The 21,847-nt window shown below is 36.5% G+C and overlaps 25 non-coding genes and 25 pseudogenes across 25 annotated transcripts; all 50 read left to right on the top strand.

Moving 5' to 3' along the window:
* Positions 1-76: 76 nt before the first annotated feature.
* Positions 77-195, top strand: LOC149723299 (5S ribosomal RNA; annotated as a pseudogene).
* Positions 196-294: 99 nt separating this feature from the next.
* Positions 295-413, top strand: LOC149723298 (5S ribosomal RNA). The gene has a single exon (XR_016387087.1). It is a non-coding gene; the product is annotated as a 5S ribosomal RNA (ribosomal RNA).
* Positions 414-512: 99 nt separating this feature from the next.
* Positions 513-631, top strand: LOC149723297 (5S ribosomal RNA). The gene has a single exon (XR_016387079.1). It is a non-coding gene; the product is annotated as a 5S ribosomal RNA (ribosomal RNA).
* A 99-nt stretch (positions 632-730) lies between these two features.
* On the top strand, positions 731-839 carry LOC149723296 (5S ribosomal RNA; annotated as a pseudogene).
* A 99-nt stretch (positions 840-938) lies between these two features.
* LOC149723295 (5S ribosomal RNA) lies at positions 939-1,057 on the top strand. Its single transcript, XR_016387078.1, has one exon. It is a non-coding gene; the product is annotated as a 5S ribosomal RNA (ribosomal RNA).
* A 99-nt stretch (positions 1,058-1,156) lies between these two features.
* Positions 1,157-1,275, top strand: LOC149723294 (5S ribosomal RNA). The gene has a single exon (XR_016387077.1). It is a non-coding gene; the product is annotated as a 5S ribosomal RNA (ribosomal RNA).
* Positions 1,276-1,374: 99 nt separating this feature from the next.
* On the top strand, positions 1,375-1,493 carry LOC149723293 (5S ribosomal RNA; annotated as a pseudogene).
* Positions 1,494-1,592: 99 nt separating this feature from the next.
* On the top strand, positions 1,593-1,709 carry LOC149723292 (5S ribosomal RNA; annotated as a pseudogene).
* Positions 1,710-1,808: 99 nt separating this feature from the next.
* On the top strand, positions 1,809-1,927 carry LOC149723291 (5S ribosomal RNA). The gene has a single exon (XR_016387075.1). It is a non-coding gene; the product is annotated as a 5S ribosomal RNA (ribosomal RNA).
* A 99-nt stretch (positions 1,928-2,026) lies between these two features.
* LOC149723290 (5S ribosomal RNA) lies at positions 2,027-2,145 on the top strand. Its single transcript, XR_016387074.1, has one exon. It is a non-coding gene; the product is annotated as a 5S ribosomal RNA (ribosomal RNA).
* Positions 2,146-2,505: 360 nt separating this feature from the next.
* On the top strand, positions 2,506-2,624 carry LOC149723289 (5S ribosomal RNA). The gene has a single exon (XR_016387073.1). It is a non-coding gene; the product is annotated as a 5S ribosomal RNA (ribosomal RNA).
* Positions 2,625-2,722: 98 nt separating this feature from the next.
* Positions 2,723-2,841, top strand: LOC149723288 (5S ribosomal RNA). The gene has a single exon (XR_016387072.1). It is a non-coding gene; the product is annotated as a 5S ribosomal RNA (ribosomal RNA).
* Positions 2,842-2,940: 99 nt separating this feature from the next.
* On the top strand, positions 2,941-3,049 carry LOC149723287 (5S ribosomal RNA; annotated as a pseudogene).
* Positions 3,050-3,148: 99 nt separating this feature from the next.
* On the top strand, positions 3,149-3,267 carry LOC149723286 (5S ribosomal RNA). The gene has a single exon (XR_016387071.1). It is a non-coding gene; the product is annotated as a 5S ribosomal RNA (ribosomal RNA).
* Positions 3,268-3,367: 100 nt separating this feature from the next.
* Positions 3,368-3,486, top strand: LOC149723285 (5S ribosomal RNA; annotated as a pseudogene).
* Positions 3,487-3,585: 99 nt separating this feature from the next.
* Positions 3,586-3,704, top strand: LOC149723284 (5S ribosomal RNA). Its single transcript, XR_016387086.1, has one exon. It is a non-coding gene; the product is annotated as a 5S ribosomal RNA (ribosomal RNA).
* A 99-nt stretch (positions 3,705-3,803) lies between these two features.
* On the top strand, positions 3,804-3,922 carry LOC149723283 (5S ribosomal RNA; annotated as a pseudogene).
* Positions 3,923-4,021: 99 nt separating this feature from the next.
* On the top strand, positions 4,022-4,130 carry LOC149723282 (5S ribosomal RNA; annotated as a pseudogene).
* Positions 4,131-4,230: 100 nt separating this feature from the next.
* On the top strand, positions 4,231-4,339 carry LOC149723281 (5S ribosomal RNA; annotated as a pseudogene).
* Positions 4,340-4,439: 100 nt separating this feature from the next.
* LOC149723280 (5S ribosomal RNA) lies at positions 4,440-4,558 on the top strand (annotated as a pseudogene).
* A 99-nt stretch (positions 4,559-4,657) lies between these two features.
* On the top strand, positions 4,658-4,776 carry LOC149723279 (5S ribosomal RNA). The gene has a single exon (XR_016387070.1). It is a non-coding gene; the product is annotated as a 5S ribosomal RNA (ribosomal RNA).
* A 100-nt stretch (positions 4,777-4,876) lies between these two features.
* On the top strand, positions 4,877-4,995 carry LOC149723278 (5S ribosomal RNA; annotated as a pseudogene).
* Positions 4,996-5,095: 100 nt separating this feature from the next.
* Positions 5,096-5,214, top strand: LOC149723277 (5S ribosomal RNA). The gene has a single exon (XR_016387069.1). It is a non-coding gene; the product is annotated as a 5S ribosomal RNA (ribosomal RNA).
* A 100-nt stretch (positions 5,215-5,314) lies between these two features.
* On the top strand, positions 5,315-5,433 carry LOC149723276 (5S ribosomal RNA). The gene has a single exon (XR_016387068.1). It is a non-coding gene; the product is annotated as a 5S ribosomal RNA (ribosomal RNA).
* A 99-nt stretch (positions 5,434-5,532) lies between these two features.
* Positions 5,533-5,651, top strand: LOC149723275 (5S ribosomal RNA; annotated as a pseudogene).
* A 100-nt stretch (positions 5,652-5,751) lies between these two features.
* On the top strand, positions 5,752-5,870 carry LOC149723274 (5S ribosomal RNA; annotated as a pseudogene).
* A 100-nt stretch (positions 5,871-5,970) lies between these two features.
* Positions 5,971-6,089, top strand: LOC149723273 (5S ribosomal RNA). The gene has a single exon (XR_016387067.1). It is a non-coding gene; the product is annotated as a 5S ribosomal RNA (ribosomal RNA).
* Positions 6,090-6,189: 100 nt separating this feature from the next.
* On the top strand, positions 6,190-6,308 carry LOC149723272 (5S ribosomal RNA; annotated as a pseudogene).
* Positions 6,309-6,407: 99 nt separating this feature from the next.
* LOC149723271 (5S ribosomal RNA) lies at positions 6,408-6,526 on the top strand (annotated as a pseudogene).
* A 99-nt stretch (positions 6,527-6,625) lies between these two features.
* LOC149723270 (5S ribosomal RNA) lies at positions 6,626-6,744 on the top strand (annotated as a pseudogene).
* Positions 6,745-6,843: 99 nt separating this feature from the next.
* LOC149723269 (5S ribosomal RNA) lies at positions 6,844-6,952 on the top strand (annotated as a pseudogene).
* A 100-nt stretch (positions 6,953-7,052) lies between these two features.
* Positions 7,053-7,171, top strand: LOC149723268 (5S ribosomal RNA; annotated as a pseudogene).
* Positions 7,172-7,271: 100 nt separating this feature from the next.
* LOC149723267 (5S ribosomal RNA) lies at positions 7,272-7,390 on the top strand. The gene has a single exon (XR_016387066.1). It is a non-coding gene; the product is annotated as a 5S ribosomal RNA (ribosomal RNA).
* Positions 7,391-7,490: 100 nt separating this feature from the next.
* Positions 7,491-7,609, top strand: LOC149723266 (5S ribosomal RNA). The gene has a single exon (XR_016387122.1). It is a non-coding gene; the product is annotated as a 5S ribosomal RNA (ribosomal RNA).
* A 100-nt stretch (positions 7,610-7,709) lies between these two features.
* LOC149723265 (5S ribosomal RNA) lies at positions 7,710-7,828 on the top strand. Its single transcript, XR_016387064.1, has one exon. It is a non-coding gene; the product is annotated as a 5S ribosomal RNA (ribosomal RNA).
* Positions 7,829-7,927: 99 nt separating this feature from the next.
* On the top strand, positions 7,928-8,046 carry LOC149723264 (5S ribosomal RNA; annotated as a pseudogene).
* A 99-nt stretch (positions 8,047-8,145) lies between these two features.
* On the top strand, positions 8,146-8,254 carry LOC149723263 (5S ribosomal RNA; annotated as a pseudogene).
* A 100-nt stretch (positions 8,255-8,354) lies between these two features.
* On the top strand, positions 8,355-8,473 carry LOC149723262 (5S ribosomal RNA). The gene has a single exon (XR_016387063.1). It is a non-coding gene; the product is annotated as a 5S ribosomal RNA (ribosomal RNA).
* A 100-nt stretch (positions 8,474-8,573) lies between these two features.
* On the top strand, positions 8,574-8,692 carry LOC149723261 (5S ribosomal RNA). Its single transcript, XR_016387062.1, has one exon. It is a non-coding gene; the product is annotated as a 5S ribosomal RNA (ribosomal RNA).
* A 100-nt stretch (positions 8,693-8,792) lies between these two features.
* Positions 8,793-8,911, top strand: LOC149723260 (5S ribosomal RNA). Its single transcript, XR_016387061.1, has one exon. It is a non-coding gene; the product is annotated as a 5S ribosomal RNA (ribosomal RNA).
* Positions 8,912-9,010: 99 nt separating this feature from the next.
* Positions 9,011-9,129, top strand: LOC149723259 (5S ribosomal RNA; annotated as a pseudogene).
* A 99-nt stretch (positions 9,130-9,228) lies between these two features.
* On the top strand, positions 9,229-9,337 carry LOC149723258 (5S ribosomal RNA; annotated as a pseudogene).
* Positions 9,338-9,436: 99 nt separating this feature from the next.
* LOC149723257 (5S ribosomal RNA) lies at positions 9,437-9,545 on the top strand (annotated as a pseudogene).
* A 100-nt stretch (positions 9,546-9,645) lies between these two features.
* Positions 9,646-9,764, top strand: LOC149723256 (5S ribosomal RNA). The gene has a single exon (XR_016387060.1). It is a non-coding gene; the product is annotated as a 5S ribosomal RNA (ribosomal RNA).
* A 100-nt stretch (positions 9,765-9,864) lies between these two features.
* Positions 9,865-9,983, top strand: LOC149723255 (5S ribosomal RNA). The gene has a single exon (XR_016387059.1). It is a non-coding gene; the product is annotated as a 5S ribosomal RNA (ribosomal RNA).
* Positions 9,984-10,083: 100 nt separating this feature from the next.
* Positions 10,084-10,202, top strand: LOC149723254 (5S ribosomal RNA). Its single transcript, XR_016387058.1, has one exon. It is a non-coding gene; the product is annotated as a 5S ribosomal RNA (ribosomal RNA).
* A 100-nt stretch (positions 10,203-10,302) lies between these two features.
* Positions 10,303-10,421, top strand: LOC149723253 (5S ribosomal RNA). The gene has a single exon (XR_016387057.1). It is a non-coding gene; the product is annotated as a 5S ribosomal RNA (ribosomal RNA).
* A 100-nt stretch (positions 10,422-10,521) lies between these two features.
* On the top strand, positions 10,522-10,640 carry LOC149723252 (5S ribosomal RNA). Its single transcript, XR_016387056.1, has one exon. It is a non-coding gene; the product is annotated as a 5S ribosomal RNA (ribosomal RNA).
* A 99-nt stretch (positions 10,641-10,739) lies between these two features.
* On the top strand, positions 10,740-10,858 carry LOC149723251 (5S ribosomal RNA; annotated as a pseudogene).
* Positions 10,859-10,960: 102 nt separating this feature from the next.
* LOC149723250 (5S ribosomal RNA) lies at positions 10,961-11,078 on the top strand (annotated as a pseudogene).
* The last annotated feature ends 10,769 nt before the right edge of the window (positions 11,079-21,847 follow it).

The following is a 21,847-nucleotide window of genomic DNA, read 5'->3' as shown; positions in this document are numbered from 1 at the left end:
AAAATACGCTTTTGGTATAAAATGAATTTTTAATTTACGTTAACTATATATTAATCAAGATTCAAAACATAATTCTGCCTAACTACATACCAGATTGAAAGTACCCGATCTCGTCCGATCTCGGAAGTCAAGCAATCTCGGGTTCAGTTAGTACTTGAATGGGTGACCGTCTGGAAATACTGAATGAGTTAGCCAATAATTATGAAACAAAATTTTCAAAAATACGCTTTTGGTATAAAATGATTTTTTAATTTACGTTAACAACATATTAATCAAGATTCAATACATAATTCTGCCTATCTCCATACCAGATTGGAAGTACCCGATCTCGTCCGATCTCGGAAGTCAAGCAATCTCGGGTTCAGTTAGTACTTGAATGGGTGACCGTCTGGGAATACTGAATGAGTTAGGCAATGATTATAAAACAAAATTTTCAAAAATACGCTTTTGGTATGAAATGATTTTTTAATTTACCTTAACAATATATTAATCAAGATTCAATAAAGTATTCTGCCTATCTCCATACCAGATTGAAAGTACCCGATCTCGTCCGATCTCGGAAGTCAAGCAATCTCGGGTTCAGTTAGTACTTGAATGGGTGACCGTCTGGGAATACTGAATGAGTTAGGCAATGATTATAAAAGTAAATTTTCAAAAATACGCTTTTGGTATAAAATGAATTTTTAATTTACGTTAACTATATATTAATCAAGATTCAGAAGATAATTCTGCCTAACTACATACCAGATTGAAAGTACCCGATCTCGGAAGTCAAGCAATCTCGGGTTCAGTTAGTACTTGAATGGGTGACCGTCTGGGAATACTGAATGAGTTATGCAATAATTATAAAACAAAATTTTCAAAAATACGCTTTTGGTATAAAATGATTTTTTAATTTACGTTAACAACATATTAATCAAGATTCAAAAGATAATTCTGCCTATCTCCATACCAGATTGAAAGTACCCGATCTCGTCCGATCTCGGAAGTCAAGCAATCTCGGGTTCAGTTAGTACTTGAATGGGTGACCGTCTGGGAATACTGAATGAGTTAGGCAATGATTATAAAACAAAATTTTCAAAAATACGCTTTTGGTATAAATGATTTTTTTAATTTACGTTAACAATATATTAATCAAGATTCAAAACATAATTCTGCCTATCTCCATACCAGATTGAAAGTACCCGATCTCGTCCGATCTCGGAAGTCAAGCAATCTCGGGTTCAGTTAGTACTTGAATGGGTGACCGTCTGGGAATACTGAATGAGTTAGGCAATGATTATGAAAGTAAATTTTCAAAAATACGCTTTTGGTATAAAATGAATTTTTAATTTACGTTAACTATATATTAATCAAGATTCAAAACATAATTCTGCCTAACTACATACCAGATTGAAAGTACCCGATCTCGTCCGATCTCGGAAGTCAAGCAATCTCGGGTTCAGTTAGTACTTGAATGGGTGACCGTCTGGAAATACTGAATGAGTTAGGCAATAATTATGAAACAAAATTTTCAAAAATACGCTTTTGGTATAAAATGATTTTTTAATTTACGTTAACAACATATTAATCAAGATTCAATACATAATTCTGCCTATCTCCATACCAGATTGGAAGTACCCGATCTCGTCCGATCTCGGAAGTCAAGCAATCTCGGTTCAGTTAGTACTTGAATGGGTGACCGTCTGGAATACTGAATGAGTTAGGCAATGATTATAAAACAAAATTTTCAAAAATACGCTTTTGGTATGAAATGATTTTTTAATTTACCTTAACAATATATTAATCAAGATTCAATAAAGTATTCTGCCTATCTCCATACCAGATTGAAAGTACCCGATCTCGTCCGATCTCGGAAGTCAAGCAATCTCGGGTTCAGTTAGTACTTGAATGGGTGACCGTCTGGGAATACTGAATGAGTTAGGCAATGATTATAAAACAAAATTTTCAAAAATACGCTTTTGGTATGAAATGATTTTTTAATTTACCTTAACAATATATTAATCAAGATTCAATAAAGTATTTTGCCTATCTCCATACCAGATTGAAAGTACCCGATCTCGTCCGATCTCGGAAGTCAAGCAATCTCGGGTTCAGTTAGTACTTGAATGGGTGACCGTCTGGGAATACTGAATGAGTTAGGCAATGATTATAAAACAAAATTTTCAAAAATATGCTTTTGGTATAAAATGATTTTTTTAATTTACGTTAACAATATATTAATCAAGATTCAAAACATAATTCTGCATATCTCCATACCAGATTGAAAGTACCCGATCTCGTCCGATCTCGGAAGTCAAGCAATCTCGGGTTCAGTTAGGCAATAATTATCGGAAGTCAAGCAATCTCGGGTTCAGTTAGTACTTGAATGGGTGACCGTCTGGGAATACTGAATGAGTTAGGCAATGATTATAAAACAAAATTTTCAAAAATATGCTTTTGGTATAAAATGATTTTTTTAATTTACGTTAACAATATATTAATCAAGATTCAAAACATAATTCTGCCTATCTCCATACCAGATTGAAAGTACCCGATCTCGTCCGATCTCGGAAGTCAAGCAATCTCGGGTTCAGTTAGTACTTGAATGGGTGACCGTCTGGGAATACTGAATGAGTTAGGCAATGATTATAAAACAAAATTTCAAAAATACGCTTTTGGTATGAAATGATTTTTTAATTTACCTTAACAATATATTAATCAAGATTCAATAAAGTATTTTGCCTATCTCCATACCAGATTGAAAGTACCCGATCTCGTCCGATCTCGGAAGTCAAGCAATCTCGGGTTCAGTTAGTACTTGAATGGGTGACCGTCTGGGAATACTGAATGAGTTAGGCAATGATTATAAAAGTAAATTTTCAAAAATACGCTTTTGGTATAAAATGAATTTTTAATTTACGTTAACTATATATTAATCAAGATTCAGAACATAATTCTGCCTAACTACATACCAGATTGAAAGTACCCGATCTCGGAAGTCAAGCAATCTCGGGTTCAGTTAGTACTTGAATGGGTGACCGTCTGGGAATACTGAATGAGTTATGCAATAATTATAAAACAAAATTTTCAAAAATACGCTTTTGGTATAAAATGATTTTTTAATTTACGTTAACAACATATTAATCAAGATTCAAAAGATAATTCTGCCTATCTCCATACCAGATTGAAAGTACCCGATCTCGTCCGATCTCGGAAGTCAAGCAATCTCGGGTTCAGTTAGTACTTGAATGGGTGACCGTCTGGGAATACTGAATGAGTTAGGCAATGATTATAAAACAAAATTTTCAAAAATACGCTTTTGGTATAAAATGATTTTTTTAATTTACGTTAACAATATATTAATCAAGATTCAAAACATAATTCTGCCTATCTCCATACCAGATTGAAAGTACCCGATCTCGTCCGATCTCGGAAGTCAAGCAATCTCGGTTTCAGTTAGTACTTGAATGGGTGACCGTCTGGAAATACTGAATGAGTTAGCCAATAATTATGAAACAAAATTTTCAAAAATACGCTTTTGGTATAAAATGATTTTTTAATTTACGTTAACAATATATTAATCAAGATTCAATACATAATTCTGCCTATCTCCATACCAGATTGGAAGTACCCGATCTCGTCCGATCTCGGAAGTCAAGCAATCTCGGGTTCAGTTAGTACTTGAATGGGTGACCGTCTGGGAATACTGAATGAGTTAGGCAATGATTATAAAACAAAATTTTCAAAAATACGCTTTTGGTATGAAATGATTTTTTAATTTACCTTAACAATATATTAATCAAGATTCAATAAAGTATTCTGCCTGTCTCCATACCAGATTGAAAGTACCCGATCTCGTCCGATCTCGGAAGTCAAGCAATCTCGGGTTCAGTTAGTACTTGAATGGGTGACCGTCTGGGAATACTGAATGAGTTAGGCAATGATTATGAAAGTAAATTTTCAAAAATACGCTTTTGGTATAAAATGAATTTTTAATTTACGTTAACTATATATTAATCAAGATTCAGAACATAATTCTGCCTAACTACATACCAGATTGAAAGTACCCGATCTCGGAAGTCAAGCAATCTCGGGTTCAGTTAGTACTTGAATGGGTGACCGTCTGGGAATACTGAATGAGTTATGCAATAATTATAAAACAAAATTTTCAAAAATACGCTTTTGGTAGGAAATGATTTTTTTAATTTACGTTAACAATATATTAATCAAGGTTCAATACGTTATTCTGCCTATCTCCATACCAGATTGAAAGTACCCGATCTCGGAAGTCAAGCAATCTCGGGTTCAGTTAGTACTTGAATGGGTGACCGTCTGGGAATACTGAATGAGTTAGGCAATGATTATAAAACAAAATTTTCAAAAATACGCTTTTGGTATAAAATGATTTTTTTAATTTACGTTAACAACATATTAATCAAGATTCAATACGTTATTCTGCCTATCTCCATACCAGATTGAAAGTACCCGATCTCGTCCGATCTCGGAAGTCAAGCAATCTCGGGTTCAGTTAGTACTTGAATGGGTGACCGTGTGGGAATACTGAATGAGTTAGGCAATGATTATGAAAGTAAATTTTCAAAAATACGCTTTTGGTATGAAATGATTTTTTAATTTACCTTAACAATATATTAATCAAGATTCAATAAAGTATTCTGCCTATCTCCATACCAGATTGAAAGTACCCGATCTCGTCCGATCTCGGAAGTCAAGCAATCTCGGGTTCAGTTAGTACTTGAATGGGTGACCGTCTGGGAATACTGAATGAGTTAGGCAATAATTATAAATCAAAATTTTCAAAAATACGCTTTTGGTATAAAATGATTTTTTTAATTTACGTTAACAATATATTAATCAAGATTCAAAACATTATTCTGCCTACCTCCATACCAGATTGAAAGTACCCGATCTCGTCCGATCTCGGAAGTCAAGCAATCTCGGGTTCAGTTAGTACTTGAATGGGTGACCGTCTGGGAATACTGAATGAGTTAGGCAATGATTATAAAACAAAATTTTCAAAAATATGCTTTTGGTCTAAAATGATTTTTTTAATTTACGTTAACAATATATTAATCAAGATTCAAAACATAATTCTGCCTATCTCCATACCAGATTGAAAGTACCCGATCTCGTCCGATCTCGGAAGTCAAGCAATCTCGGGTTCAGTTAGTACTTGAATGGGTGACCGTCTGGGAATACTGAATGAGTTAGGCAATGATTATAAAACAAAATTTTCAAAAATACGCTTTTGGTAGGAAATGATTTTTTTAATTTACGTTAACAATATATTAATCAAGATTCAATACGTTATTCTGCCTATCTCCATACCAGATTGAAAGTACCCGATCTCGTCCGATCTCGGAAGTCAAGCAATCTCGGGTTCAGTTAGTACTTGAATGGGTGACCGTCTGGGAATACTGAATGAGTTAGGCAATGATTATAAAACAAAATTTTCAAAAATACGCTTTTGGTATAAAATGAATTTTTAATTTACGTTAACTATATATTAATCAAGATTCAAAACATAATTCTGCCTAACTACATACCAGATTGAAAGTACCCGATCTCGTCCGACCTCGAAAGTCAAGCAATCTCGGGTTCAGTTAGTACTTGAATGGGTGACCGTCTGGGAATACTGAATGAGTTATGCAATAATTATAAAACAAAATTTTCAAAAATACGCTTTTGGTATAAAATGATTTTTTTAATTTACGTTAACAACATATTAATCAAGATTCAAAACAAAATTCTGCCTATCTCCATACCAGATTGAAAGTAGCCGATCTCGTCCGATCTCGGAAGTCAAGCAATCTCGGGTTCAGTTAGTACTTGAATGGGTGACCGTCTGGGAATACTGAATGAGTTAGGCAATGATTATAAAACAAAATTTTCAAAAATACGCTTTTGGTATAAAATGATTTTTTTAATTTACGTTAACAATATATTAATCAAGATTCAAAACATAATTCTGCCTATCTCCATACCAGATTGAAAGTACCCGATCTCGTCCGATCTCGGAAGTCAAGCAATCTCGGGTTCAGTTAGTACTTGAATGGGTGACCGTCTGGGAATACTGAATGAGTTAGGCAATGATTATAAAACAAAATTTTCAAAAATACGATTTTGGTAGGAAATGATTTTTTTAATTTACGTTAACAATATATTAATCAAGATTCAATACGTTATTCTGCCTATCTCCATACCAGATTGAAAGTACCCGATCTCGTCCGATTTCGGAAGTCAAGCAATCTCGGGTTCAGTTAGTACTTGAATGGGTGACCGTCAGGGAATACTGAATGAGTTAGGCAATGATTATGAAAGTAAATTTTCAAAAATACGCTTTTGGTATAAAATGAATTTTTAATTTACGTTAACTATATATTAATCAAGATTCAAAACATAATTCTGCCTAACTACATACCAGATTGGAAGTACCCGATCTCGTCCGATCTCGGAAGTCAAGCAATCTCAGGTTCAGTTAGTACTTGAATGGGTGACCGTCTGGGAATACTGAATGAGTTAGGCAATGATTATAAAACAAAATTTTCAAAAATACGCTTTTGGTATGAAATGATTTTTTAATTTACCTTAACAATATATTAATCAAGATTCAATAAAGTATTCTGCCTATCTCCATACCAGATTGAAAGTACCCGATCTCGTCCGATCTCGGAAGTCAAGCAATCTCGGGTTCAGTTAGTACTTGAATGGGTGACCGTCTGGGAATACTGAATGATTTAGGCAATGATTATAAAAGTAAATTTTCAAAAATACGCTTTTGGTATAAAATGAATTTTTAATTTACGTTAACTATATATTAATCAAGATTCAGAACATAATTCTGCCTAACTACATACCAGATTGAAAGTACCCGATCTCGGAAGTCAAGCAATCTCGGGTTCAGTTAGTACTTGAATGGGTGACCGTCTGGGAATACTGAATGAGTTATGCAATAATTATAAAACAAAATTTTCAAAAATACGCTTTTGGTATAAAATGATTTTTTAAATTTACGTTAACAACATATTAATCAAGATTCAAAACATAATTCTGCCTATCTCCATACCAGATTGAAAGTACTCGATCTCGTCCGATCTCGGAAGTCAAGCAATCTCGGGTTCAGTTAGTACTTGAATGGGTGACCGTCTGGGAATACTGAATGAGTTAGGCAATGATTATAAAACAAAATTTTCAAAAATACGCTTTTGGTAGGAAATGATTTTTTTAATTTACGTTAACAATATATTAATCAAGATTCAATACGTTATTCTGCCTATCTCCATACCAGATTGAAAGTACCCGATCTCGTCCGATCTCGGAAGTCAAGCAATCTCGGGTTCAGTTAGTACTTGAATGGGTGACCGTCTGGGAATACTGAATGAGTTAGGCAATGATTATAAAACAAAATTTTCAAAAATATCCTTTTGGTATAAAATGATTTTTTTAATTTACGTTAACAATATATTAATCAAGATTCAAAACATAATTCTGCCTATCTCCATACCAGATTGAAAGTACCCGATCTCGTCCGATCTCGGAAGTCAAGCAATCTCGGGTTTAGTTAGTACTTGAATGGGTGACCGTCTGGGAATACTGAATGAGTTAGGCAATGATTATAAAACAAAATTTTCAAAAATACGCTTTTGGTAGGAAATGATTTTTTTAATTTACGTTAACAATATATTAATCAAGATTCAATACGTTATTCTGCCTATCTCCATACCAGATTGAAAGTACCCGATCTCGTCCGATCTCGGAAGTCAAGCAATCTCGGGTTCAGTTAGTACTTGAATGGGTGACCGTCTGGGAATACTGAATGAGTTAGGCAATGATTATAAAACAAAATTTTCAAAAATACGCTTTTGGTATAAAATGAATTTTTAATTTACGTTAACTATATATTAATCAAGATTCAAAACATAATTCTGCCTAACTACATACCAGATTGAAAGTACCCGATCTCGTCCGATCTCGGAAGTCAAGCAATCTCGGGTTCAGTTAGTACTTGAATGGGTGACCGTCTGGGAATACTGAATGAGTTAGGCAATAATTATAAAACAAAATTTTCAAAAATACGCTTTTGGTATAAAATGATTTTTTAATTTACGTTAACAACATATTAATCAAGATTCAATACATAATTCTGCCTATCTCCATACCAGATTGGAAGTATCCGATCTCGGAAGTCAAGCAATCTCGGGTTCAGTTAGTACTTGAATGGGTGACCGTCTGGGAATACTGAATGAGTTAGGCAATGATTATAAAACAAAATTTTCAAAAATACGCTTTTGGTAGGAAATGATTTTTTTAATTTACGTTAACAATATATTAATCAAGATTCAATACGTTATTCTGCCTATCTCCATACCAGATTGAAAGTACCCGATCTCGTCCGATCTCGGAAGTCAAGCAATCTCGGGTTCAGTTAGTACTTGAATGGGTGACCGTCTGGGAATACTGAATGAGTTAGGCAATGATTATAAAACAAAATTTTCAAAAATATCCTTTTGGTATAAAATGATTTTTTTAATTTACGTTAACAATATATTAATCAAGATTCAAAACATAATTCTGCCTATCTCCATACCAGATTGAAAGTACCCGATCTCGTCCGATCTCGGAAGTCAAGCAATCTCGGGTTCAGTTAGTACTTGAATGGGTGACCGTCTGGGAATACTGAATGAGTTAGGCAATGATTATAAAACAAAATTTTCAAAAATACTCTTTTGGTAGGAAATGATTTTTTTAATTTACGTTAACAATATATTAATCAAGATTCAATACGTTATTCTGCCTATCTCCATACCAGATTGAAAGTACCCGATCTCGTCCGATCTCGGAAGTCAAGCAATCTCGGGTTCAGTTAGTACTTGAATGGGTGACCGTCTGGGAATACTGAATGAGTTAGGCAATAATTATGAAACAAAATTTTCAAAAATACGCTTTTGGTATAAAATGATTTTTTAATTTACGTTAACAGCATATTAATCAAGATTCAATACATAATTCTGCCTATCTCCATACCAGATTGGAAGTACCCGATCTCGTCCGATCTCGGAAGTCAAGCAATCTCGGGTTCACTTAGTACTTGAATGGGTGACCGTCTGGGAATACTGAATGAGTTAGGCAATGATTATAAAACAAAATTTTCAAAAATACGCTTTTGGTATGAAATGATTTTTTAATTTACCTTAACAATATATTAATCAAGATTCAATAAAGTATTCTGCCTATCTCCATACCAGATTGAAAGTACCCGATCTCGAAAGTCAAGCAATCTCGGGTTCAGTTAGTACTTGAATGGGTGACCGTCTGGGAATACTGAATGAGTTAGGCAATGATTATAAAAATAAATTTTCAAAAATACGCTTTTGGTATAAAATAAATTTTTAATTTACGGTAACTATATATTAATCAAGATTCAGAACATAATTCTGCCTAACTACATACCAGATTGAAAGTACCCGATCTCGGAAGTCAAGCAATCTCGGGTTCAGTTAGTACTTGAATGGGTGACCGTCTGGGAATACTGAATGAGTTAGGCAATAATTATAAAACAAAATTTTCAAAAATACGCTTTTGGTATAAAATGATTTTTTTAATTTACGTTAACAACATATTAATCAAGATTCAAAACATAATTCTGCCTATCTCCATACCAGATTGAAAGTACCCGATCTCGTCCGATCTCGGAAGTCAAGCAATCTCGGGTTCAGTTAGTACTTGAATGGGTGACCGTCTGGGAATACTGAATGAGTTAGGCAATGATTATAAAACAAAATTTTCAAAAATACGCTTTTGGTAGGAAATGATTTTTTTAATTTACGTTAACAATATATTAATCAAGATTCAATACGTTATTCTGCCTATCTCCATACCAGATTGAAAGTACCCGATCTCGTCCGATCTCGGAAGTCAAGCAATCTCGGGTTCAGTTAGTACTTGAATGGGTGACCGTCTGGGAATACTGAATGAGTTAGGCAATGATTATAAAACAAAATTTTCAAAAATATCCTTTTGGTATAAAATGATTTTTTTAATTTACGTTAACAATATATTAATCAAGATTCAAAACATAATTCTGCCTATCTCCATACCAGATTGAAAGTACCCGATCTCGTCCGATCTCGGAAGTCAAGCAATCTCGGGTTCAGTTAGTACTTGAATGGGTGACCGTCTGGGAATACTGAATGAGTTAGGCAATGATTATAAAACAAAATTTTCAAAAATACGCTTTTGGTAGGAAATGATTTTTTTAATTTACGTTAACAATATATTAATCAAGATTCAATACGTTATTCTGCCTATCTCCATACCAGATTGAAAGTACCCGATCTCGTCCGATCTCGGAAGTCAAGCAATCTCGGGTTCAGTTAGTACTTGAATGGGTGACCGTCTGGGAATACTGAATGAGTTAGGCAATGATTATAAAACAAAATTTTCAAAAATATGCTTTTGGTATAAAATGATTTTTTTAATTTACGTTAACAATATATTAATCAAGATTCAAAACATAATTCTGCCTATCTCCATACCAGATTGAAAGTACCCGATCTCGTCCGATCTCGGAAGTCAAGCAATCTCGGGTTCAGTTAGTACTTGAATGGGTGACCGTCTGGGAATACTGAATGAGTTAGGCAATGATTATAAAACAAAATTTTCAAAAATACGCTTTTGGTATAAAATGATTTTTTAATTTACGTTAATAACATATTAATCAAGATTCAATACATAATTCTGCCTATCTCCATACCAGATTGGAAGTACCTGATCTCGTCCGATCTCGGAAGTCAAGCAATCTCGGGTTCAGTTAGTACTTGAATGGGTGACCGTCTGGGAATACTGAATGAGTTAGGCAATAATTATAAAACAAAATTTTCAAAAATACGCTTTTGGTATAAAATGATTTTTTTAATTTACGTTAACTATATATTAATCAAGATTCAATAAAGTATTCTTCCTATCTCCATACCAGATTGAAAGTACCCGATCTCGTCCGATCTCGGAAGTCAAGCAATCTCGGGTTCAGTTAGTACTTGAATGGGTGACCGTCTGGGAATACTCAATGTCGCGATTGCAAGAAACGAGAGATCAGTTGCTCCTAGTATGCTCTCGCAATTGAATCCTGGAAAGCGGCTGTAGTTCCCGTGTATACTTATGCGTAAGTTCGCGTGTGACATGAATGTTGTCACGCCCATGCGTAAACGCGGGGTAGGTTCTTGTGGAAAGGCACTTTCGGAAGTCTGGCTTTTAAAAAACGATTAAGTACCAGAGCGAAATGCAGCTTTTCAAGAATGCTGATGACCAAGATCCTTGACTAGGTTGAGCCGCCGAGGCAAGGAGTACATGTGATGCAGCCCGAATGGTTGCGCATGGTCATGGATATTTTTTTATTAAAAGAGGAAAGTATGTTTCCCCACTTAAATATCTCATAGAATCTATTCCTGCTATATCCAACACCAAATCTTATCCAAAACCATAGTGATATACTTTTTTACCTATCAACTTTTGTACAAAATCTCATAAAAAGTGATCAGACAAAACAACCATAAAATGTTGAGCATCCAACAAGATTTGATAAGTTTGTACATATATATCGCACTGATTAGAGTAATACCACCTAATTCAACAACTATATTCAAATAAAATGCTAGCCCACATGTCCGTGTGTGTGCATTTTAGCTAATTTGTACACAAATTCTGTTCTAGCATCCCTACAATGCGTTTTCAGGGCTAAAAATGCCTTGCGAAACCCTATGTTAGTATTGACCAAAGTTAGGAAACGGATTGTAAAACAACGAGTCTTGAAAGAACATGTTTAAAATATAAAAATACAAACAAAAATAACATTACCATAAATACAAACGCATAACATTACCATAAACTGGTCTAGCCGCAGTTTTGCATGAACATTGCCGTGATTTTACTTTTTGGCTCACAAACTTGATTTTACTTTTTGGCTCACAAACCTAACACGTATACCTGGCAACGAAACTTAAGGTATCTGTGTAAAATTTGCCTAATATCGGAAGTGACACTGAGGAAAACAATGCTAAGTTACTATTTTTGGTCCTCTGCTTGAATTAGTATGCTACCTATTTTGCGTTACGGGTCTTTATGAAATCGGAAAACGCGAACAGCTGCATGTCCACTCATGTTGGATTATAAATGTAGTAAAGAATGGCTCTGTAGATTCGTAGGTAGGTATGATCATATACTATTATGTAAACTAAGCTGATTGGTGCTAGTCTTAATCGCCAACGTAAAGTACCTTGTTAAACCACACTGTACGCCGAAAACCAGTCAAAATATTAATTTACTTCACATTAATTCCTAGATTTAATATTATATAAAAAGATTTATATTAGAAATTATATTTTAAATGTTAAAACAACCGCTGCTATACGTGTTTTCTAGCTTTGTATCGCTTACAAGAACTAAATAAAAGCACATGCCGACCATGCATTTGTATAGGCGATTCACGCTCTGTGGGCTCCGTAATGGCGGACACGAGCGCCGTTTCCTAACTTGGTCTATACTAACTTTGGCCAAACCTAGACAGACGACGCTTGGAGAATCCCCTATCGCAACTCTGTATTGGCGCGAAAAAAACATAACACCAACAACTGGGGATAAAACTGTAGGAAAGTGGCTAAATTTGTTACAAAACAATGCTCAAAATTTTTAAGTACTTTAATATATTTTTTATTGCTAAATTTTTTAGTAAAAAGTATTTATTTAGTGTGAAGTTTGTGGTGCACCCTTGTATACCCTTTTGTACTGGTGCACCCTAGGCATATTTTGGGTGCACCGTGCACACCGGTTGAAGAGCACTGCCGTAACATTATTACTACCACAAACTTGTACATTATTCATTTTATGCATAGGTTTCCTTGCGTTTCGCCCTTAGCAACATTTTTTTTTCATTGTTTTTTTTGTTGTGGGTATAGATATGTAGGAACATTGCATGTTATTTCTCAATACTGCACCAATATTTCGCATTATGGCATTATGTCATGTACTCGTACTCGTGACAAATTATCCATCATTTCAACAAGGCCGGCAACAACTTTTTTTTTTCATTTTTTTTTTGTTGTGGGTATAGATATGTAGGAACATTGCATGTTATTTCTCAATACTGCACCAATATTTCGCATTATTGCATCATGTCATGTACTCGTGACAAATTATCCTTCATTTCAACAAGGCCAGCGTTCAAAGCTATTAGCTGCCCCGAAAGTATTTTAACATAAGTGGATGATTGAGCAATTTCGCACGCGATGATAGCGTGGGAGCTAAACTTAGCAGATCCAAACACAAATTAAAGACATTCTTGGATCGGTTCATTATTAACTACTCGATGGACGAATCCAACTTCGAAGGCAAACTTAAAGATAATTCAAAGAAAATACTTCAATTGCATCTTAACGACAGCGAACGATAATGTGGTTCCTGGAAAGGTCGAACGCCCCGAGCTAGGATAATATCGGCTACTCGTTCATCGGACATTTTATGATCAGATAACGCCCTAAAGTGAAACGAACACAGATAAACCATGCTGTGACGAAAGCATGTGACGTCAGCTACAAAACACTATAAAAGGTTCTACGTCCGAACCTTGATTTTCATGCAGACTCAATAAGATTAACCAGAGTTCATCAGCCAAGAAGAGAACTTAGATCCTAGCCATTTGTCTATAGTGGTTAGGCGTTGAAGTTTACTATGTTAATAACCGTGGTAATAAATAATCAACAAACCAGTTACTGCTTGGTTAGTTAGCCACAATCAAGGATCAAAATTAGACTTAGTGGCAAGTCTAGAACACGCAGCCCAACTAGCTGATCTCGCATCGTTGATCGCTAAACGCCAGGAATCAACAGCTGGCTCAAAGGACCTTTCTGACGTCAAAGTCATAACAAAGGACCCTCGCCTCCGCCGCAATACTCATGCCCTCTCGTCCCCAACCAACTACTTTTGCCCTTTGTGGTCGTGCTTCTTCACGATCTTAAATAAACCGCTTTCAAGCGTGCAGCAGCTGAAACGGCACGTGGCGACGGCCCGTAAGGCCAGTCTTGTTCCAACTCAGTTGCAGGTGCTCGGAGCCCGTTCCCATGGCGGAAACCTTCCTCCTGGCAAAAGGTCACTGGGCATCTTGCCAAGGGAAGCGGCCACTCTCTCCCACTCCACCTGCTAATCTACCCTCCACTTCCTTACCAATCTCCCCTTCTAACCTGCTCCCACCCAATTTTCCTCACCAAGCTCCTCCTCCCAAAGGAGCACCCTCGTCCCTACGGCCCGTAAAGCTCGGTCTCCATCCCCTCTGTCCTATGCGGCGGCTGTGAAGTCACCTTTTTCATCATCCCGCCCGTCACGAATGGGTGGCTCAGGCACTCTTCAAGCAAAATGCTAAAACTGGCAAACCGGAACTTTTGACTTCCCGAGGTAAAATAAATTCAAAAAAGGAAAATAAATACTCCGAGGTAAAATAAATTCAAAAAAGGAAAATAAATACTAGATCTTTGAAGAAATAGCCTGTATAAACATATGTTATTACTTTTGTAGTTATGCCTCAAACCCCTGTACAGTTTATTTAGACAATATGTTTTTATTACAGGGTAAACAAACTGTGGTCGTACCTCCCCAGTGTGCACAGCTGACAAAACCAGCAAGGTACTTTGCACACAGTCTACTTATGTGGATGCCGCAAAAACTCTGGAAATCCGTGCTAGTGTGCCCTCAACCAGGCTGCTCTAAGGAACGGACAAGTGCTGGCATTTTCCGGCACACACGAGTAGTGGTGGGACATTGCAGAAAACTATAGCATGGCTGCTAAATACCTGGAATGTACAAAATGCCAAAAGAAGTTCATCAGTTGAAGCAGAGCAATTGTGAATCAATTGGATGTTGGACACAAACGTCGGTTCTGTGTTCTGCTGACGTGGCAAATGGCTTGCGACGTTCAGGTTATCAGGCTGCTACGTTTGGGAAACAGCTCCACCCAACTACAAAAACAATTAAAAGAACAGCACAGTGAAATATGGGTGGAACTGTTTGGCCACCAGTACTTGAACGACTGCGATCACTTTGTTGGTGCAAGCAAAGAAGGTCTTATCCAGAAACCACAAATCCTGAAAACACCCAAGTTCACACCGGTCTCTTCGTACAGGTTGCTTCTAACTGTTTATGTGCAAGACGTCCTGCCCCGCGTCAACGAAATAAAAGTCAAGATTACCTCCACTTATGGGAGTGTGTGTTAAAGATGGATTCAACAAAAAAAGGTAGTCAAGAAACTGGCTTGAGACTCCAAATCGACAGCTTTATGGGTCACCAACGTGGGCAATGGGTACGGGATGATCTTAATGTCCGTACTTACTCAAGGGGAAGAAGAGGGCTTGAAAAGATGACCCATGGGCTGATGGAACGTTACTCTGGTGCCAACGTTCCAACACCTTTTTGTATGTGGACCGTGGGTGCTGCTCCAAAAGTGTGCCTGCTGCTCGGAGCCTCATAGCAAAGTTGGAGACAACAATCGTACGGTTGGACATATGGCACTACATGAGGAGGATCGCAACGGGATGTACAACAGAGTCACCCCTGTATGGTATATTTTTGGGACGATTGTGAAGGTGCATTTTCGAATGGAGCAAGCCGGACCTTGACTTGCTGATTGAGGCCAAAATCAGTCAAATGAAAATCAGCGGCATCCCAAACTCCACTGCTGGCATGGCTGTGTGCCAGATCACGAAAAAAGAACTTTCATTGCACTGCAAAAGAACAACAAGGCAGCCACAAGAGACGAAAGTTCTGATCGAAAAATTGCTGGTGGTATTTGCTGGTAAGCAGGGCCGTGATACACTCGGGGTCCCCCTTTTGGATGAAGATCGTGCCTTGGCTATATGGAAGGAACAGCACGCGCATATAGACTGTATCACGGATCCTGAAGGCTTTCCGCTCTACGTCGTAACTGGCCACATAAGAAAGGATGACGTAGAGCTACCAGTCCACAGATGTGCACGGGTGTCGACATCACTGGAGTCGTTTCATTTGCATCTAAACAGATTCATTTCAAGTATAAATCTTAAAAATTGCATCTCTTGATAATTTCTAATGATTAATTTCTACAGGAACCAATTTCTAATGATTAATTTCTACAGGAACCAGTGCAAGTGGCCTGCACTATCAGACCTATCTTTTGGAGGGGATTTCGAGATGGAATTCTGATCGTGCTGCTGCTCTATCCCCTCCTTCAGATCTTCCACTTATGATGAAACACTCCTTCACGCTGCCAACGTGGTAAACAATAGATGTTTTGGCCAAGAAGTGGCACCAGGAACTCTTCAGTTCGGAAAATACACAGGTACAACATCATCCACATTCTTAATGTGACAAATTTTAGAAACGTTTGTTTACTATAGATATATTTTATAAGGAGAACTGATTGGCATTGAGTACCTCTTGGACCAGAAGCAGATGTTGTTTCAGTCGGACCCCGCCGATCCTGATGAGCTTGTGAAAGACCCTCCACTTTCGGATGTCAACCATGACAACTTGGATGACGAGGGCTTTCAAGAAGCAGAGGGCGACATAACTGTCCAGCAGGGAAAAAGTAAACACTATTTGAAGGCTATTGTGTCAGTATGGAACGTCGACATTATCCGTAGAAAATTCCCTAATATGTATGTTTTATTATATTCTTAATATGTTTAATGTAATAATAACTTTTTCTAAGAATAAATTTAATGTAACAGTAATTTAATTTATAATTTAAAAAAGTTTAATGCCCCAAAAGAAAGTCATTTAAAAAAACAAAACAAGTGTAACCAACTAACTAAGCATCATATACGACAGTTTTGGTAGCAACGGCCAAAAGAATTTATTAGGAATGGTATGGTCAAAAATATAAAAACAACATATTAGCACAATTAAAAACTTAACATAAAAACTGACATGAATATTAAAAAATAATTGTCCGAAATTAAAACTGAAACAAATATCAAACAATTAAAACTTAACAGAAGCACAACACTACGGAACCTAAATAAAAAAGAAGTTATAAACCACATACTTTAAAATATTTACGGTGTTTTCTAGGTTCTGCTTTAAGGTTTCTGTTTCCAAATTTAAGAGCGTAATGAATTCTCACTTTTATAAACAATTTTAGGCGATAGTGTTTAGGAAATTCTTCACATAAAATCGGTGTATTGATTGCAATTAGGTTTTCATGAAGCTGGTTTCTAATATTAATGGAATACATATGTTTGGAAAAAAATGACATAAAACCCTGTTCTAAATTGGATACATAGTCAAAGAAGTTCTGTTTTGGAACCGTTAGACCACCAAATATGCCCTTACTGCTGTCGTACCCTTTGAACAAACAAAGCATTCTACTGTTGTCCATAGTTTCAGTGGTTATACTTCTTCGACAAACAGAGCAGTCATGCTTGTTTAAGCACTTCAATAACAAGTAACCGGCAACGTACATCAAAGCATTAGTTGAAATCATATTTTGATTAATCGGAAGATGTCGAAAATCGAAATCAACTGGAAAATTTGGGTTGGCATTTGTGGGAGAATCAAAATTGATGGCTGGTGCTGAGAGATTGGTGTGTGGAGCCACATTATTTAATGACACCAGAGCAGAGTCAAAATCAAAAGCACAATTTCCTTCATTCACGGACAAGAAATTTTGGAAGAACAACTTTTTAAAAGAACGCATAAACTGTATTGGTGTTAGATTGTCAGAGTTACCACCTTGCTGTCGAATGGATCCAAAAATTTTTTCCAAGCAATCCTGATTAAAGCGACGAGTAAACAAATACGAAATGTTGCTCTTTTCATGCAATGATTCCCATAGTTGCAAAATGGCATTTATGCTAATCTTCCAGCCGGTTAGACATTTAATTCGAAACGTAACATTTCTATTACTTTTACTGGCATCAACAACTGCAATCTCGTTCAAGATTTCTAAAGTTTCACGGAATATTTGAATATGGCCAGAATTTTCTCTCATCGCCATTCGATAAAGTTTAGAGCATTTTAAAGTGGAGCTACTAAAACAATCAAAAAGTTTATCAAATAATTCAAGAAGTTTAGCTGTGCCACAAGCCTTTTGATCAAGAGAGCCAAAATTAGCATGAGTGTAAATGCCAGATGCTACACTGTGAGAGCATATTTGGGCAGCCAATGCCCCTCCCATCTTTTCATATATGTGCGGGTTTAAGTTTTGGGGCAATTCTTACTGGTAGAATCTTATCTTTTTCATAAAACCTCACAATGTCACCCCAACAGCCAATCCGTTCCCGAAAGTGGAAGTCGTATTTCATTAAGTTGTTTCTAATACTTTTCAACAGATGTGGTGGATCAAAAAAGTAAAAAAAAATAGTTTCGTTGAAGATAAAATAGTTCCCGAAAGTGGAAGTCGTATTTCATTAAGTTGTTTCTAATACTTTTCAACATATGTGTTGGATCAAAAAAGTAAAAAAAAATAGTTTCGTTGAAGATAAAATAAGGCTCTTCCGGTGATACATTCAACAATTTGGAAAGTTTTTCAAAATTACTGCCTTGGTCAGAAACAATAGAACACACTTGCAGTCCAATATCCATCGCTTTTTTTAAAACGCTAAACAGAATTTGTTTGAGTTTAGCAGAATCACAATTGCCATGAACAAACACATACCCAAGTGGTTGCTTCCAGTTTGAAAATATACCTTTTGCCATAACAACAAGAGTTGATTTGCCATAACAAGAGTTGATCATCATCCAGTTACGGATTGTGGAACCATATTCTTTGTTGATGGAAAATTTGCTCAGTTTATAATTAACGTTTCTAATCCTTTTTTTTTAGTTGTTTGTTTGATATTCTGCAATTAAAACAAATATGATTAGACGGTGCAGGTCGGGATGGCAACGTGTAAAACTCACTGGTTGGGAGGTTGTGGCGGATGGCTGGGACCTTTTGCCCTTGCTGGCGGCGTGAATTTTTGCGGTAGGGTCCCGCCCTTCTTGTGGCCTTTGTGGTGTGGCGGCTGGGGCCTTGGCCCTTTGCTGCCTCCTGCACGACTAGTTTTGCCACGTGTCCGATCTTGTATCTGCATTTAAATAACATGAACATTAAAAACAGTTACAAGTAAAGGAATGTTTGTGACTTACATATTCGTCGTGGACATTTTTTTTTGTTCACTTTATTTTTACTTTAAAATTCACTTTATTTTGCTTAAATCTTACTTAGAAACTTATGTTCTGAAAAGCAAAAACAGCAATTTAGTTAAAATTGCACAGTCACATTTTTGCGATATTTCAGCGAACAATGATGTTCGAGGTTGATCATCATCCAGTTACGGATTGTGAAACCATATTCTTTGTTGATGGAAAATTTGCTCAGTTTATAATTAACGTTTCTAATTCTTTTTTTTAGTTGTTTGTTTGATATTCTGCAATTAAAACAAATAAGATTAGACGGTGCAGGTCGGGATGGCAACGTGTAGCTCACTGGTTGGGAGGTTGTGGCGGATGGCTGGGACCTTTTGCCCTTGCTGGCGGCGTGACTTTTTGCGGTAGGGTCCCGCCCTTCTTGTGGCCTTTGTGGTGTGGCGGCTGGGGACTTGGCCCTTTGCTGCCTCCTGCACGACTAGTTTTGCCACGTGTCGGATCTTGTATCTGCATTTAAATAACATGAACATTAAAAACAGTTACAAGTAAAGGAATGTTTGTGACTTACATATTCGTCGTGGACATTTTTTTTGTTCACTTTATTTTTACTTTAAAATTCACTTTATTTTGCTTAAATCTTACTTAAAAACTTATATTCTGAAAAGCAAAAACAGCAATTTAGTTAAAACTGCACAGTCACATTTTTGCGATATTTCAGCGAACAATGATGTTCGAGGTTGATCATCATCCAGTTACGGATTGTGGAACCATATTCTTTGTTGATGGAAAATTTGCTCAGTTTATAATTAACGTTTCTAATTCTTTTTTTTAGTTGTTTGTTTGATATTCTGCAATTAAAACAAATAAGATTAGACGGTGCAGGTCGGGATGGCAACGTGTAGCTCACTGGTTGGGAGGTTGTGGCGGTTGGCTGGGACCTTTTGCCCTTGCTGGCGGCGTGACTTTTTGCGGTAGGGTCCCGCCCTTCTTGTGGCCTTTGTGGTGTGGCGGCTTGGGACTTGGCCCTTTGCTGCCTCCTGCACGACTAGTTTTGCCACGTGTCGGATCTTGTATCTGCATTTAAATAACATGAACATTAAAAACAGTTACAAGTAAAGGAATGTTTGTGACTTACATATTCGTCGTGGACATTTTTTTTGTTCACTTTATTTTTACTTTAAAATTCACTTTATTTTGCTTAAATCTTACTTAAAAACTTATATTCTGAAAAGCAAAAACAGCAATTTAGTTAAAATTGCACAGTCACATTTTTGCGATATTTCAGCGAACAATGATGTTCGAGGTTGATCATCATCCAGTTACGGATTGTGGAACCATATTCTTTGTTGATGGAAAATTTGCTCAGTTTATAATTAACGTTTCTAATTCTTTTTTTTAGTTGTTTGTTTGATATTCTGCAATTAAAACAAATAAGATTAGACGGTGCAGGTCGGGATGGCAACGTGTAGCTCACTGGTTGGGAGGTTGTGGCGGTTGGCTGGGACCTTTTGCCCTTGCTGGCGGCGTGACTTTTTGCGGTAGGGTCCCGTCCTTCTTGTGGCCTTTGTGGTGTGGCGGCTTGGGACTTGGCCCTTTGCTGCCTCCTGCACGACTAGTTTTGCCACGTGTCGGATCTTGTATCTGCATTTAAATAACATGAACATTAAAAACAGTTACAAGTAAAGGAATGTTTGTGACTTACATATTCGTCGTGGACATTTTTTTTGTTCACTTTAATTTTACTTTAAAATTCACTTTATTTTGCTTAAATCTTACTTAAAAACTTATATTCTGAAAAGCAAAAACGGCAATTTAGTTAAAATTGCACAGTCACATTTTTGCGATATTTCAGCGAACAATGATGATTGAGGTTGATCATCATCCAGTTACGGATTGTGGAACCATATTCTTTGTTGATGGAAAATTTGCTCAGTTTATAATTAACGTTTCTAATTCTTTTTTTTTAGTTGTTTGTTTGATATTCTGCAATTAAAACAAATAAGATTAGACGGTGCAGGGCGGGATGGCAACGTGTAGCTCACTGGTTGGGAGGTTGTGGCGGATGGCTGGGACCTTTTGCCCTTGCTGGCGGCGTGACTTTTTGCGGTAGGGTCCCGCCCTTCTTGTGGCCTTTGTGGTGTGGCGGCTGGGGCCTTGGCCCTTTGCTGCCTCCTGCACGACTAGTTTTGCCACGTGTCGGATCTTGTATCTGCATTTAAATAACATGAACATTAAAAACAGTTACAAGTAAAGGAATGTTTGTGACTTACATATTCGTCGTGGACATTTTTTTTGTTCACTTTATTTTTACTTTAAAATTCACTTTATTTTGTTTAAATCTTACTTAAAAACTTATGAAAAGCAAAAACAGCAATTTAGTTAAAATGATATTTCAGCGAACAATGATGTTCGAGGTTGATCATCATCCAGTTATGGATTGTGGAACCGTATTCTTTGTTGATGGAAAATTTGCTCAGTTTATAATTAACGTTTCTAATTCTTTTTTTTAGTTGTTTGTTTGATATTCTGCAATTAAAACAAATGGAATGTGGAACCATATTCTTTGTTGATGGAAAATTTGCTCAGTTTATAATTAACGTTTCTAATTCTTTTTTTTAGTTGTTTGTTTGATATTCTGCAATTAAAACAAATAAGATTAGACGGTGCAGGTCGGGATGGCAACGTGTAGCTCACTGGT

This window comes from Ciona robusta, unplaced genomic scaffold, assembly GCF_009617815.1.
Source record: "Ciona robusta unplaced genomic scaffold, ASM961781v2 AP042751.1".
NCBI classification, from domain to species: domain Eukaryota; kingdom Metazoa; phylum Chordata; class Ascidiacea; order Phlebobranchia; family Cionidae; genus Ciona; species Ciona robusta.
Note: the sequence above shows the minus strand (reverse complement) of the source record. Positions and strands in the feature narration are given on the sequence as shown.